Genomic DNA, 13,333 nt, shown 5'->3' on the forward strand with positions numbered 1-13,333 from the left:
CAGAGGCACACTTTGACAGGCGTCTTAAACAAGCTGAGGAGAAAAGGAGGTTTCCAGAAATAACCTGGAGCTTGCAGTAAAAATCACAGATGGAGGAGGGAGGGGTCAAGTGTGCCGGATTTCAAAGGGAAACCATAAAAACACACAATCTGCTTTCCACATTATGAGCAATAGAGTCAAATGTGGGTGAGATCTGCCACACCACTTCCAATGGAGTCGTGCACTCACCAGCGTTTACTGCAACTCTATCTTCACTGGTGTGACAATTTATGGTTGTTGTTAAACCACAAGTCGAAATACATTTTATATGATATTATGATTTATACATGAAGATTTGAGTTCATGTTAAACTTTATTGGCATTATTATTCTGTAATTACTTCTATTCAAAATGATGTTCCTCCATTAGGTTTGGACCAAAGTAAATAGACAGATTGTTTGCACATCAGTAGTTACAGTATAAGTACTATTTCACCTGTGAGACAAGAAACAACAAGCGTCGTCCGTCACAAGCTGTCGAGATCTCAAGGCTCGTCACATCATACCTTGTGCACCTTCTATCTGCTGCAAAACTTTGCATCAACACACCAAAAAGGGGCTAATCCCTTGTCAACATGTAGCTGATCTGGGATTGTGCTGTCCTTGGGCCCTGATATTCTCTCTGTCCGTCTCTTTCTCTCATCGCTGGGTCCCTTGGGCAAGACATGGGTCCTGACAAAGCCCTAATCCATCACCTCCTGTCAAGGGAAAGCCAGCTATGCAACACCTCCCTCCTGGACGAACATTAGCCTAATCCACTGGGCCTGTCCTACATGCGAATGGGGCACACACATGTCTTCACCACTGGTTCTGTTTGCTCGTCCCATCTGAGTCAACATTCACCCCATGCATGCCACAGAGAAAGATGACTCACTGTGAAGTCCCCACAGGGCTGAATACAGGGCTGTGCCAGACCTGCAGCATCAGCAGAAGTGCTGCACCTCAGGAGGTGGGACTGGGAGCAAGCTGCAGGCTTCAAGTGTGGTAATGTAATCTCTGGAGCAAACATGGGCCTCCTGACTTCACACGAGTCTGCACCGCTGTGGAGGGCTCTCCTGTCCCGGGAAGACCACTTTGATGGGAGTCCACATCTGTGAAGAGACAGAGGGCCATAGTGCTCAGGCTGGAGTGCGTGCATACGTAATGATATTTGCAGAAAGCAGTGGGATAAGGGCATAACCTTTGCAAATGTATCAACCAGAGACGTGGAGAGTCTAACTCTTTCTTAACCATTCACGCAGTATTTTGATGGTTGTCTGTGGGAATAAACTAAAATGTAATCTACAATTCTTTACAAATGATTTGTAGTAAAGATGCAACATAATAAACCACATTTCCAAAGGGCTAGTTTCGATAGAAAAGTTACAAGTCCGGCACTATTGGTTTAACACTCCTTGTGGACAATAGTACTAAAACATGATTACAGTTTTACCTGATCTGGACAGAGGACTTTTTGTGTTTCCTGTGACTGACGTAGACCGTGGACATGCAGAGACAACATCGCCCTCCAGTGGACAAGAAACACACGAGCCTGTGGGCTTCAGGACAGAGCAAATTGAGTTTTCTATTAATGATCAACAGTCAAATAAATCAATACTTGATTGACATATCTGTCATGTGTGTTGGCTATTTTAATGTAAATGAACAGAATATTTGATATATAGCCTATTCCCTGCAACACCTTTTAAATAAATTGTACTTTGAGTACTTTGTACTTTGTACTTTGGAGTAGTTTTCAGACATTTACTCATACTTAAATCATATTTAGTTTGAAGTAACAATACTCTTACTCCAGTACTCCAGTGGTTCCTCTTCCCGCTGTGAGTAATTATATAAGTGACAAAAGCTTTATAATGACAAAATTAAATGATTTTAACATTTGCTTCTTGCACCGCTCCTTCAGATGTTATTTATTTTGACCAAATATCATATTTTGTAAATTATTTAATGTCTTGTCCTTACAATTAGCATTAACTAATTAACTCAGACAGACTTTTTTACTCTTTCTAGATACATTTCTTGCACTATAATTTATACTTGACTTACTTTATCCACCGCTGCTCCCTTCTAAAGTTCAGTCAAATGATCGTGTTATATTATAACACGATCATTTGACTGAACTTTACAAACTGACCACATCTCTCAGTGAAAGCCAAGCATTGCTGTTTCACTTTGCTGCCATTCCCAGAGGAGACAAAACACACCCGAGGCCTGAGGTGTACAGGGCCACGTGCTCGGGGGAACTCCTGGCTCTAAACCCCGTACTTGAGTTACCATCATCTCTCACTGGAGTCTTCAAACCCATGAGATGAGCACATGTCCCCAAGGGCCCATCTGTGCGTATGTGGCATGTGATGAACAGACACACCGAGCATGAGTGGGAGTCGCCCGGGGGAGACAGAGCTGCTGCTTAACAATCTCAGGGGCTTTTCTGGTCTCCCGTCTGGCTTTGAGACAATCCTGTGGAGCATTCGAAAAGGAATGCTAAAATTACACGGAAATCTACTATGTATTTATGATTATCATGTTTGTATTCATTCAATGCAGAAAATAACAAAGTACAAATGTAAAAGTACAGTACTAAAGTAACATTTTGAGTTATCTGTACTTTACTTAAGTCGTTTTGACAGTGGATACTTTTACTTCACTATATTTGAAACCAAGATTCTGTACTTTTTACTCCACATATTTTTTGTAACTGCACTGAAAATGAGAAAGTTCTTCACATTGAGTTATTTTTAGCCCGCTCATGGTAACAACCTGCATTATTTGGTTCAACTTGATGTTTGTTGACCAAAATCCCTCAAAATCTATGTGAAATACTTTACTCTTTAGTGCATTTGTAAACAGGGACTTCAAAAAGTTTAGTTAAGTAGATGTTTAACATTTTCAGATATCTGTGCTTTCCTCAAGTAGTTTTACAGTGAATACTTTTTACTTTTACTTAAGTGGATTTTGAATGTGATACTTTTACTTGAGTAATTCTTTATGCATGTATGTATACTTTTACTTTTACAAAACGGAGTACTTCTTGCACCACTGATTCAATGGTGTTACAAGTTCAAAATATGTCTTACTTCAATATTTTGTACTAATATTGACATAATCCAGAGTTTACATCACTTCATAATCAAGCCATATTTTTGATTCATTGCCATTTAAAGGTGCGCTATGTAACTTTTCTTCCTGTCTCTTATCTTACCAAACTTATCCGGAGACAAACAGGAGACGTTACCGAGCCCATTACCGGTTTAGGATCTCATTTATGAAGCATGTTCGGATTTTCCAGGTTTTAAATAAAGACGGTAAGTTTTGTATACCTTTGGTCAGAATTCCCTCTTACAGAAAAGTTGCTTGGTACTGCTTAAATGCAAAGCTCTGATATTTCAGTTTGAGTTACAATACTTTTCCTTCATGTTAGATCTTAGTGTTGTTTTTTTTTACATGTGTGCAGGTCATGTGACAGTCGTACAGCCCTACAGTCCCAACTCCTAAGTACTTATCGCCTATAAGAGATCCTCTGTTACCACACAGAACATAAAGGCAGAGTAAAGTGGGTGGCGGGGCATTTTGAGGTGGTCAAACTTCACATCTTGTTCTTATGACATGTAAGTGGACCCCACATAACTGAAGTCCAGCATTCTTTTCACAAGAATTTCCCATCAAGAAACCCACACAATTGCCCTACAATGACTGCACGGACTAAGCTTCCTGGTCCGCACTTTGATCTAGTCTTTAAAGTTTCTAATCATTATTATAGCACTCCCGACCTCAAAGCAGGCAATGAAATATAAAGCCACTCTCAGCAAGCAAGCACAACACTCCAGGATGGTCTACACTCCTGCCTTTGTGGCTCTTTGGATTATGCATTCATTTTTGTCTGACGTGTGGTTCAAGTTGGCCCTGGGAAAAAAAGCCGGTATTCATCGGAGTCTCATTTTGAAAACATCTAAAGGTCATAATCGAGGCTGCCATGCTGGGTCTAACTTTGAAGGAGCCGTCAAGGAGCCCCTAATCCCCTGAACACAGTTAGCAGAGGTGGCCCCGCGTACAAGAGCAAGTCGCCAAACTCAGGGGGAACGTGGTGAGTAGGAGATTTGGAGACGTATCGACACAAAGAGCTATTTTTTTGGCGGGAACAAGCTTTTAGGAACTCACGCAGTGTTTCTAAGTTTGTAGATTGTTTGTTATATCTTTGGAGCATATGCCCTGGAAAGAAAAGCAGCAGAAAAAGAATGTATGTCCCAAACTGCATCAACAATCAAGGACTGGACTGACATTATCATTGACGTAAAATGCAAGATGAAATATAGAAATCACATGCACAGTTGATTTGAACTGGAATTGAAACCTGACAGACTTTGGACCGAATGGGACGTTTACCTTAAGTTTCTTGAGCTTGTCTTTTGCTTTGTCCTTTATTATCATTCCTGTTCATCGTGGTATGTTTATTTAAAAATTGAAAAAAGAAAGAAAATTCATAGCATTTTTTAAATGTAAATACAAACAATTTTCTGTATAAATAAAAATGTACAAATCTGATTTTACTTCTACTATTGAGCTGAGGTTTAAGAAAAAAAGCTATGTTATTTGCCTATAATCCTGATTAAAATTATTTGAAACAGTAAACTCTTAACTTAATTGCATTTTTTTTACTTGAATAATATTATATAGCCCAATATAAAAGCAGTGATAATCTGTTTTTAACACATAATTGAAGTTTAAACAATAATTCAAACATTGTCAAAGTGACTGAATCTTCTTGTGCAGCACATATTACCAAAGTCAAGTGTGGTATAGTCCTCGTCTCCAATGGCCACTCGTCTCCCGGAGAGAGTGACAGAACAGAAGTGAAGATGCTCTTTTGGGCCCTCAGCAGTGAAAGAGCCGGACTCTCACGGCTAAATGCTGGGGGGCCCTGCGCCGATAGAGAACAGCAGGACGTCCTGAACCTCTAAGGAAGCCCGTTCATCCACTCTGCCGCATCTGTGGTTTATTCAGTCCAGATCTGGGCCAATTCAGGAGGAAATTCAATTAGGAAGATTTTTTGTGTGTGGTTATTATAATAATGAAACATTTAATAAAAAAACAAACAAACAAAACAAAGAGTTGATAAGAAATAAATTGTAGTTGTTTGTTATTGACTTTTTATCAAGTCTATTGAGAACATTATATTCAATTTAAAGTAATATACCTAAATGTATTTATGCCATATGAACAAAACATTGAATAGAAGTTATTTTTAGAGTACATTGAATCACATAGTGTCCACTTCATTCTCAGCCCTGATCATTAGACAAGATGAAGATGGGACTAACGGAGTGGTTCAGTTTGCCCTCACACAGTTTACCAGAGCACATTCCACACACACAGTTGTTATGCATCCTGTCCCATGTCCCTGTGTCGGCCCGTCCGATGTGGGCCGTGGGTTTCTGGTCGAGCGGCCCAGGACAAGACCACCATTAACTGCAGGGCTGCGCAGAGGGCACGTGGGACAAAAGAGCCAACACGCTGTCCCTGCCTTCAGACAAGCTCGGAAACAAATGTTACAGCGCTGGCCCAGAATGGAATCATCCGGCCGGTGTCACTGAATACATTTACCTACCTCAGAGTCCTTTCAGCGCTGCCCTTTGTTTTAGCCCTGCAAAGAGGGGAGGATGTAAATGGGGTAGAGGGGGAGTGCTGGGGAACCCGGGGGGATGTCAGCCTGTGTCCAAGGAGGGAGCGACCAATGAAATAAACCAAAAGAAGTTGCAGGTTTCCACAGAGACGCTCGGAGCTCGGAAAACAGCGCAGCGTTGTTTGTGAAGGACAGGAGGAGGTGTGCGCGCCCCCCATCCCAGTCAGGACGCCACTGCCTCTCGTTGTTTTTTGTTTTTCTGCCCCTGGCCTCCCTTCTTTGTCTCTATACTGTCCTTCCGTGAGTCTTTCTGGGCCAATTGGAGACCTGGAGAGCAGAGCAAACTCCACACAAGGCCTTCTCCTTGACTCCAGTTTGGACAAATAATTAGGAGAAAGAGAGGGACATTTGGTCAACACAAGTGGAAGTCACTGAGTCACATTGCAGGCCTGAGTGCGTCACTGTTGTGTGTCTTAAGTTCGGAAGAGGTACAACAATACCACGACTGCTAGGGTTGTTCTGAACACATTGATAAGGAATTAGTGTTAAATTTGGGCTGAATGCAATACAATGTTTGAATGAGGTTGCTGTTTACACAATAACTCAATTCATTCAGCCTTTAAGTATGCTTGAAATAGGCTTATATGTATTGACTGTGAGTATGTATTTATGACAGTTTAATTAAGTATAGAGAGAATGTGGGCTGTTAACCATATAAAAGCCTTACAAAACACTATACTGTAGGGATAGATAAGTTTGTGTGAGAAAGAAATATGGACATTTATGTGGGGTACATTAATATAATTGGAATTAACTAAAGTCTTTTGGAATAGAATAAGTTGCATGGCCAGAATAAATTGAGCATCCGTATAACCGAATAATTAGATCTGATTATTGGCACGTGTTTACATGCACATTAGAAATCCAACCCATATCCAAAACGGCAGGTGTCGAGTTTGTTTTTTACTACTTTTTTTTGGTCTTTGCTACATTACTTTGAATTTTAGCTGTATTGTCCTCATTAGCATATGAGCCAGTGTGACAGATCATAACAAAATCAGTTTAGGCTTCTCAGATCTTGCTGTTTAAATGCCATTTCAATCATTTCATAATCTCATAATCCAGACAATAACAGTGGTGGAAGTCAAAGTAACTAATAGCTTATTTAGTGTTATTCGATCTTTCACATTTTGTCTTGTCTTTGTCGTTTACCATTTAACTGTATTTCCCTTGCTGATATTAATACATGGACATGCGTGAACGATAATAACAAAATCAGATTACTCACTCTGCTGTTTACGTGCCATGTAATAATGTGATAACTTCAGAATGTCAGCGTGTTTAAGTGTGTGTTTAAGTGTGTCTGGACCCAAATAAAGTCTACATCCAGCCACAGCCACAGTAACACTGTTACTCCACTCTCACTATTGAATTTTCTCCTTCATTACATCAGACACTGTGTCCAAACTAAGCCCCACTAATCGGGGTTAATGAGTGGCACCTGAAGCCCACAAGACAAATTTAACCAAGTCCACTAGTGTGTCCAGTTCAGTGATGGTAGATTTAGCCAGGATTTATACAATTTGAATTAAACGTTGTTAGAATGAAATGGTTTAGTGGTAAGAAAATGTTCAGAACTGCCACACCAAACAGCTGCGTAATAAGTAAACTTGAAACAGTGGCCCATCCTTTACCGCATCAGAAAGTAATTAGTGTGTCATTTTGGCCCTAATCCTTTCCACTAATCTCCTCCAATCCACTGAGTTTGATTCAGTCATCTTTTCTCTCATTTTCTAATCCATTTTGCCTTTGAGTTTTTGTGTGGGTCGCAGTGCGCCGCCCCGGGAACAAAGAGTAGTCACTGAGCTATGACATTAAAGTTATTGTTAAGCAGGTCCCAGCCCAGCGGGCCCTTATATGGACGCACTGGGCATGTTTTAGCCTTGTTGTCATGGGAATGAACACAGCTAGCGCCCCTCCTTCACAATCTGCACCCCCTTCCTACATCTTTAACCAGAAAGTACTTCCAGCATCCAAACATCTAAAATATGAATCTACCATGTCAGAATGTCCATGTTAATTACACTGGTAAGGCTAGTGCTGACAAAAAATATATACCTTTGTGACTGCTACTATAAACCAAATGTATTTATTAGGCTTTAGAGCAATAACAGGCAGTAGTGAAACATGACCTTGAAAAATCACCAGCTGGACTCGCTCTCAACTCAACATCCAGCAACAAAACACCCACATCTGCACATCAACGTGGGAAAGTCACTAAAGCTGCCTCAAGGTTAAGAATTCAAGCACAACTCTCCCCCATTCACTGTTTCATCAAATTAAGCAAAATAAAGTTGTATTTTGGAATAATGTTTAAAAAATAATTAAAGAAATCATTTTGTAATTTATCCATGTTAGTCTCAGTTTCCAAATGAGGCCCAAGGTCTCTTTGTGACCCACAGTCTCAGACTTTATTGAACATGTCTGCCACTGTCTCAAACCCAACAAAAGTATGTGTTTGCCACGCATTCACCACAGCCATACGTCAAAATAGAGGTCCCATTGTGGCACAAGACACCTCCTTCAAATCTCCATGCTGGCTAATTGAGTTTGTCTATGAAGTGCTCTTTCACTGTCATTTGACGAAGAGGAGAGTCTTACGTCCAAGACAAGCCAGGTCCTCCCTTGTCAATCTTTTGCCCAAAGTCAACATCGGACCAGACATGGATGCATAAAAGTAAAAGCAGAGAAAATGCACAGACTACAATGCAGCGCCGAGGGGTCTGGGATGTCCTGCAGACAGCATCCTGTTCCTTCTCAATGGCTCTTGTGGCACAAAGGACAATTTGGCTTCTCTGCCTTGGCTACCTGCTTGGGATCTCAATGCATCTCTCTCTGACTTGCGGCCCCAGGTTTTTGTCATGTTTTTTAGGAATGTCTCTTTCTGTCTCAAGTAGTTATGGAGGGTGTCCTGGGAACCTGGCTGATGGCCCCCGAAACCCCTCATCCCATCTAATATGTCCTGTTGCCTATAGGATGTATGTGAGTAAGTAATGAGTAAGTCCTCATTAGCACAGTGTCTGCATGACTGGGGTCAACTGAAATGAATCAAAGCGGCTCCTACCAGATTTTATGTGGCCCTAATAAAGTCAAATGTGTTCGTCCCCACTACAGATAGACTGTTGAACAAGAATTTTTTTTAGAGTCAAAAAGAGATCGCTGTGTGCTGTCTATATTTAGCACCATTGCCATAGCAATTAACAATTCAAAACAACAATTTTCACATTAGTGTTAAAACAGGTGGGCAGTCCATGCTACAATAAATAACTTTTATATTTCACATCAACTGAGTGATTCGGATTTCTTCTATGATGACTGTTATATCGTCTGGTGATATATTAGCAAGTTTTTCATCTGTTCAACAAAATATTATATTTTTTGAATGGGCAAAAATCTCAAAATATCGCTTATAAACAGGAAACTGATGACCATGAATATAGCATTATCCTCATCAAACCTGAGCACTGTTAGCTTGCAAGTTGCATTACCGTGGTGGCAAAACTTCGTTCTTGCCTCTGAAAGTTGTGAAAAACACTCATAAACTCATTAGTAAATAACTGAGATGCTTGGAATGAATTGGCAAAGTTGAAAATACAAATGTTGTACATTAAATCCACAGGCAGGTAATATTAACTTTAGTAACTTGTGATAATATTGTATTGACTACTTTTTGAGTAATTTTTTGCCACAATACCAATTTTAGCTTGAAGTAACAGAACTATTACAGGAGAAAAAAATATTTACTGTAGGTAAGTCTTGTGAAAAGCTTTATTCTGACAATAAGAAATGATTCCAACAAATATTTACTTTAGATACACAAGTAGTTTCTCCAGACACTTTTTTACGTGAGTAATAATGTTTTAGAGTAACGTTACTCCACTTGAGTACAAGACTCTTCCCCCTCTGAGTAATGAACAACAGGTCTGGATAGACTCAAACACCATGTATCTCTGAAGTTATTATCAAACAAGGTTCAAAACCATTTCTCTTCAATTTTAAAGGTGCACTATGCAACTTTTTTGGTGGATGGTCTGCCACTTACTTGTCTACATGATATTGCTTTGCAATAGGTCAAATCTGTGGCAGAAGATACTTTTTAAGCTCTGCCTAAGATATGATTAAGTCTGAATGTGCACACAGAACGTGGCAGCAGCTCCCCCTGAGGCTCTTCGGCCGTTACCCAGAGGTCAGAGCCCACGCCTGACCACTTCCTGCCTGACCTCAGTGTGCTGGCCTGTGGATCACACGTGCTGCTCACAAACAATTCCACTTCCTGTCCCAAAGCGGAGAGCCAGAGAGCCCGGGAGTCCTGGCCTGTGTCTGCTGCTCACTGTGCTAACTTCCTCCACTCTCACGCTCCCTCTCTGCCTCTCGTGTCATTCATTAGCCACCAGACTATTCACCCCGTACCAGTCCCAACACTGGGAACAAAATACTCACTGGTCATCTAGTTCCAAACTTCCTCCCACTCTCCTCCCTATAAAGACATGAGTCATATGGCCTCAGCTGAGCATGAATAAAGCGCCTTTATGTGTGTGGAACTTTGAGGAAAGAAGGTCCAACAAAATGAAGCTGTTATGGTTCTGCTTCTCTATTGGACCAAGAAAGGGATTCAAATAGAGACTAGAACTCCAAAATAAACGAGGCCAGGTGCTTTCTTTTATGTAATGACCAGGATGACTAAGACCCTCTGTGGCGGTTACAGTATTATAACACACAGCACAAACCCTGTAACAATACATTTGTTTCAGGTTTATTATTAATACATGTTGTGGCTGTCTCCAATGGTTTAAATGACCCCTTATGACCCAAAAATATCTATCTGATGTAATGGCATAACAGTGACACTCAAGTCTAACAATATTAAGATATTATGAGATAGACATTTTTCACATCCACAATACACAATACAGAAAAGCTTAAGATTCTGAATCGAACAAAACACAGTTTCAAGCGCGCTTTTCTTTAGAAACTTAAGATCTATAGCATCTGTCACTTCAGAAGTGTTAACCAACTCTGGGTATTGGGCCTCCTAAGAGGAGCACTACTGAAAGGGCAGGCAAAATGAAGACTGATGTGGTGAATAGAATCTCAGGACATCTTATTGATACCAGATGGGCTTTGTGAGCTTCAGATTGGCCCCAAGAAAGAGACCTTGGACAAACATTATTGTTTACCAGTGCAAAGCCATTGTTGCCCTGGCGTCTGTCGCTGGTGTACCAGCATCCTGCCAAATTAGGTAGTGGCCACAGGGGTGCAGCTCCCTGCACATTCACTGCCACCGTGACCCCCTGGCACACCACAAGCCATTTTTTCATCGGTCAGTAGCCACTCTTCAATGACCCTTCGGGAGACTGACCCTTGACTCACCACAGGGAGCCCGGCCAAGGCATGAGCCGGGTCAGAGAAGCGGGCTTTGGCGGTCGAAGGGCAGCTGCTGGTGTGGCAGCCGCATCACTGGTGTTGACTCTGTGGCCTGCGCCTCTTCTATGGGGTCAGGCCTGGACCTCAGAGAAACCAGGAGTCCTGCAGAGAGCAAGAGATGAACTGCTATTCAAACAGTTCAGGCTGGAGCAGTGTCCGGCTCAGCACTGACCACAGGGGAGCGGGCAGGTCAGCCGGACCAGCCTCCTGTTGCTGGTCACATCTTAGAGAGTAAAGGACGCCGCACTCATTATAGAAAGCATTCTACTCTGGACATATGTGTGAAAAGTCCCAATTAGCTCGAATTAGGTTGAACAGCCAAGCACGCTTCCATTGATCATACTGATCAAGCTATCACACATAGGCTACATATCATATTCTCATATTCCCATCAAAAGGCATTCCACAGGAATCATGTGCTAGATGGTCATGTGTCATTCAGATATTTAACACAATAGTTACATAGTTTCATAAGAATGGTTAGCATGGCCTTAATTTAAGTCACAACTACTATGGACCATGTAATCTTTCGTTAAAAAGGCAAGAAAGGCTTGTTTCTGTCAAGCCGGAGGACATTAAGTGCAGGTCACAAGATGAACTGATAACACACAAGGACAGGCCTTGCCTTGTTCGGCCTCTGCATCTGCTTGTCCGTCTCCTCTTCATTCACGTCTCCATCCACCCAAACACCTATCCATCTCGCTCTGTCGACAGTGGGACTCTGAGTGTGGGTTTTCAGAGGAAGCTTCTGTCAAGATATGCTCCTTATCACTGTTCGCTCAGCCCACCAGTTGCCATCATCCATCAGGCAAGCGTCCATCTGAATGACTGCTGACCCCTGCTACAACCTGATTGGACACAGCACTGAGGAGATAAGAGGAGAGGAGATCTCTTCTATATTATGGATCACTGAAGATGTAAAATATTGGGGCTGTGAAGTGGTGATCTATAATCCCATATAGTGGTCACTATATGGGATTGTAGTGAATTATTTGCAAAATAATGCAAATTTTACCTGCTCCAGGGTTTATTATAATATGGTCATAATTTAGTGTAATTCCTCATTTGTCCAGAAGTGTTCCATTGTAGAAAAAGATTAAGTTGTTGTCATCATGTTTTTAGAAAAACAAAGTGTTTCGACTTTAATCCAAGAGTCAATCTCAATCTGTGGATCTAGTTATAATAATCAAAGTTTAGAGTTGTCCACTGACCACATACATGGCATGGGGCAAGAGCCGTCACAGCTGTGTACTGATCAGAAAGATATTTTTACGTGTCTTAAACCATAGCCTTTGGAACACACATATTTGACGTGTCTAAAAATTGTATTTGACCGTGTCAAATACAATTTTGTCAGGAAGTTCAGACAAAAACCCTGTTTCTGCTGTTTGTATATGGACCTTAAGATGTGAGGACGTCACACTTGACAATCCCATTATATACACTAGAGAAGGCTTTGAAGAATGCTGAAGAATTCCAAGTTTTATTTCTGTGAGTTCAAGCAGAATTGTCTAATTTTTAACTGAACAGTGTTCAGTCAAATGTTCATGACCTGTGGAGTTGTGAACAGCCCTATAGATATCTCCTCAGAGACAGCCACTCTTCCCACATTCTATTATTCTGTTTGTTTTGTGAGTATTAGTACCCAGGAGGCCGAATTATGGATCAACAGAGGAGCATCAATCTCCATCTCACTTTAGCTTTACGCTCGTGCTAAAATAAGTGGCCAATTAAATTGGCGGCAACCGTGTGTGCCTGTCCCCATCTGACTGTAGATTAATGACTGGCCAGCACTTTCCTTTCCTTGGCCCATTTATCAGAACCAGCAACTAGGTCACATGATGATTAAATGTCTGGACCACCGAAGTCTCCAGGGGCTGAGGTTCCAGCACTGTAGCCTCCAATTGAAGCTAATTGCTCTCTTTTCAGGGAAAGAAGCTAATTCCATTGGCAGGTCCTATTAGCCTGCAAGGTAACCAGTGCTGAGAATTCTGGGATGTCGCATGTCATGTGATGCTATATGTGAAGAAGAGGACTTTCTGGGATGAAGAGTGTTCATTAAATCACACCAATTTAGGTGCAGTGTGACTTTCCAGGATTCAGTGTGGTGTTGCTGGTCCTGTGTCCGCAGGGTTTGACATGATGTGGCTGAGGTGGCTAAGGAAGCATGTGACAGAAGAGCTCCCATTAG

This window comes from Eucyclogobius newberryi, unplaced genomic scaffold (genome assembly GCF_026437365.1).
Source record: "Eucyclogobius newberryi isolate DKJ021-1_F unplaced genomic scaffold, fEucNew1.0.hap1 SCAF_9, whole genome shotgun sequence".
NCBI classification, from domain to species: Eukaryota; Metazoa; Chordata; class Actinopteri; order Gobiiformes; family Gobiidae; genus Eucyclogobius; species Eucyclogobius newberryi.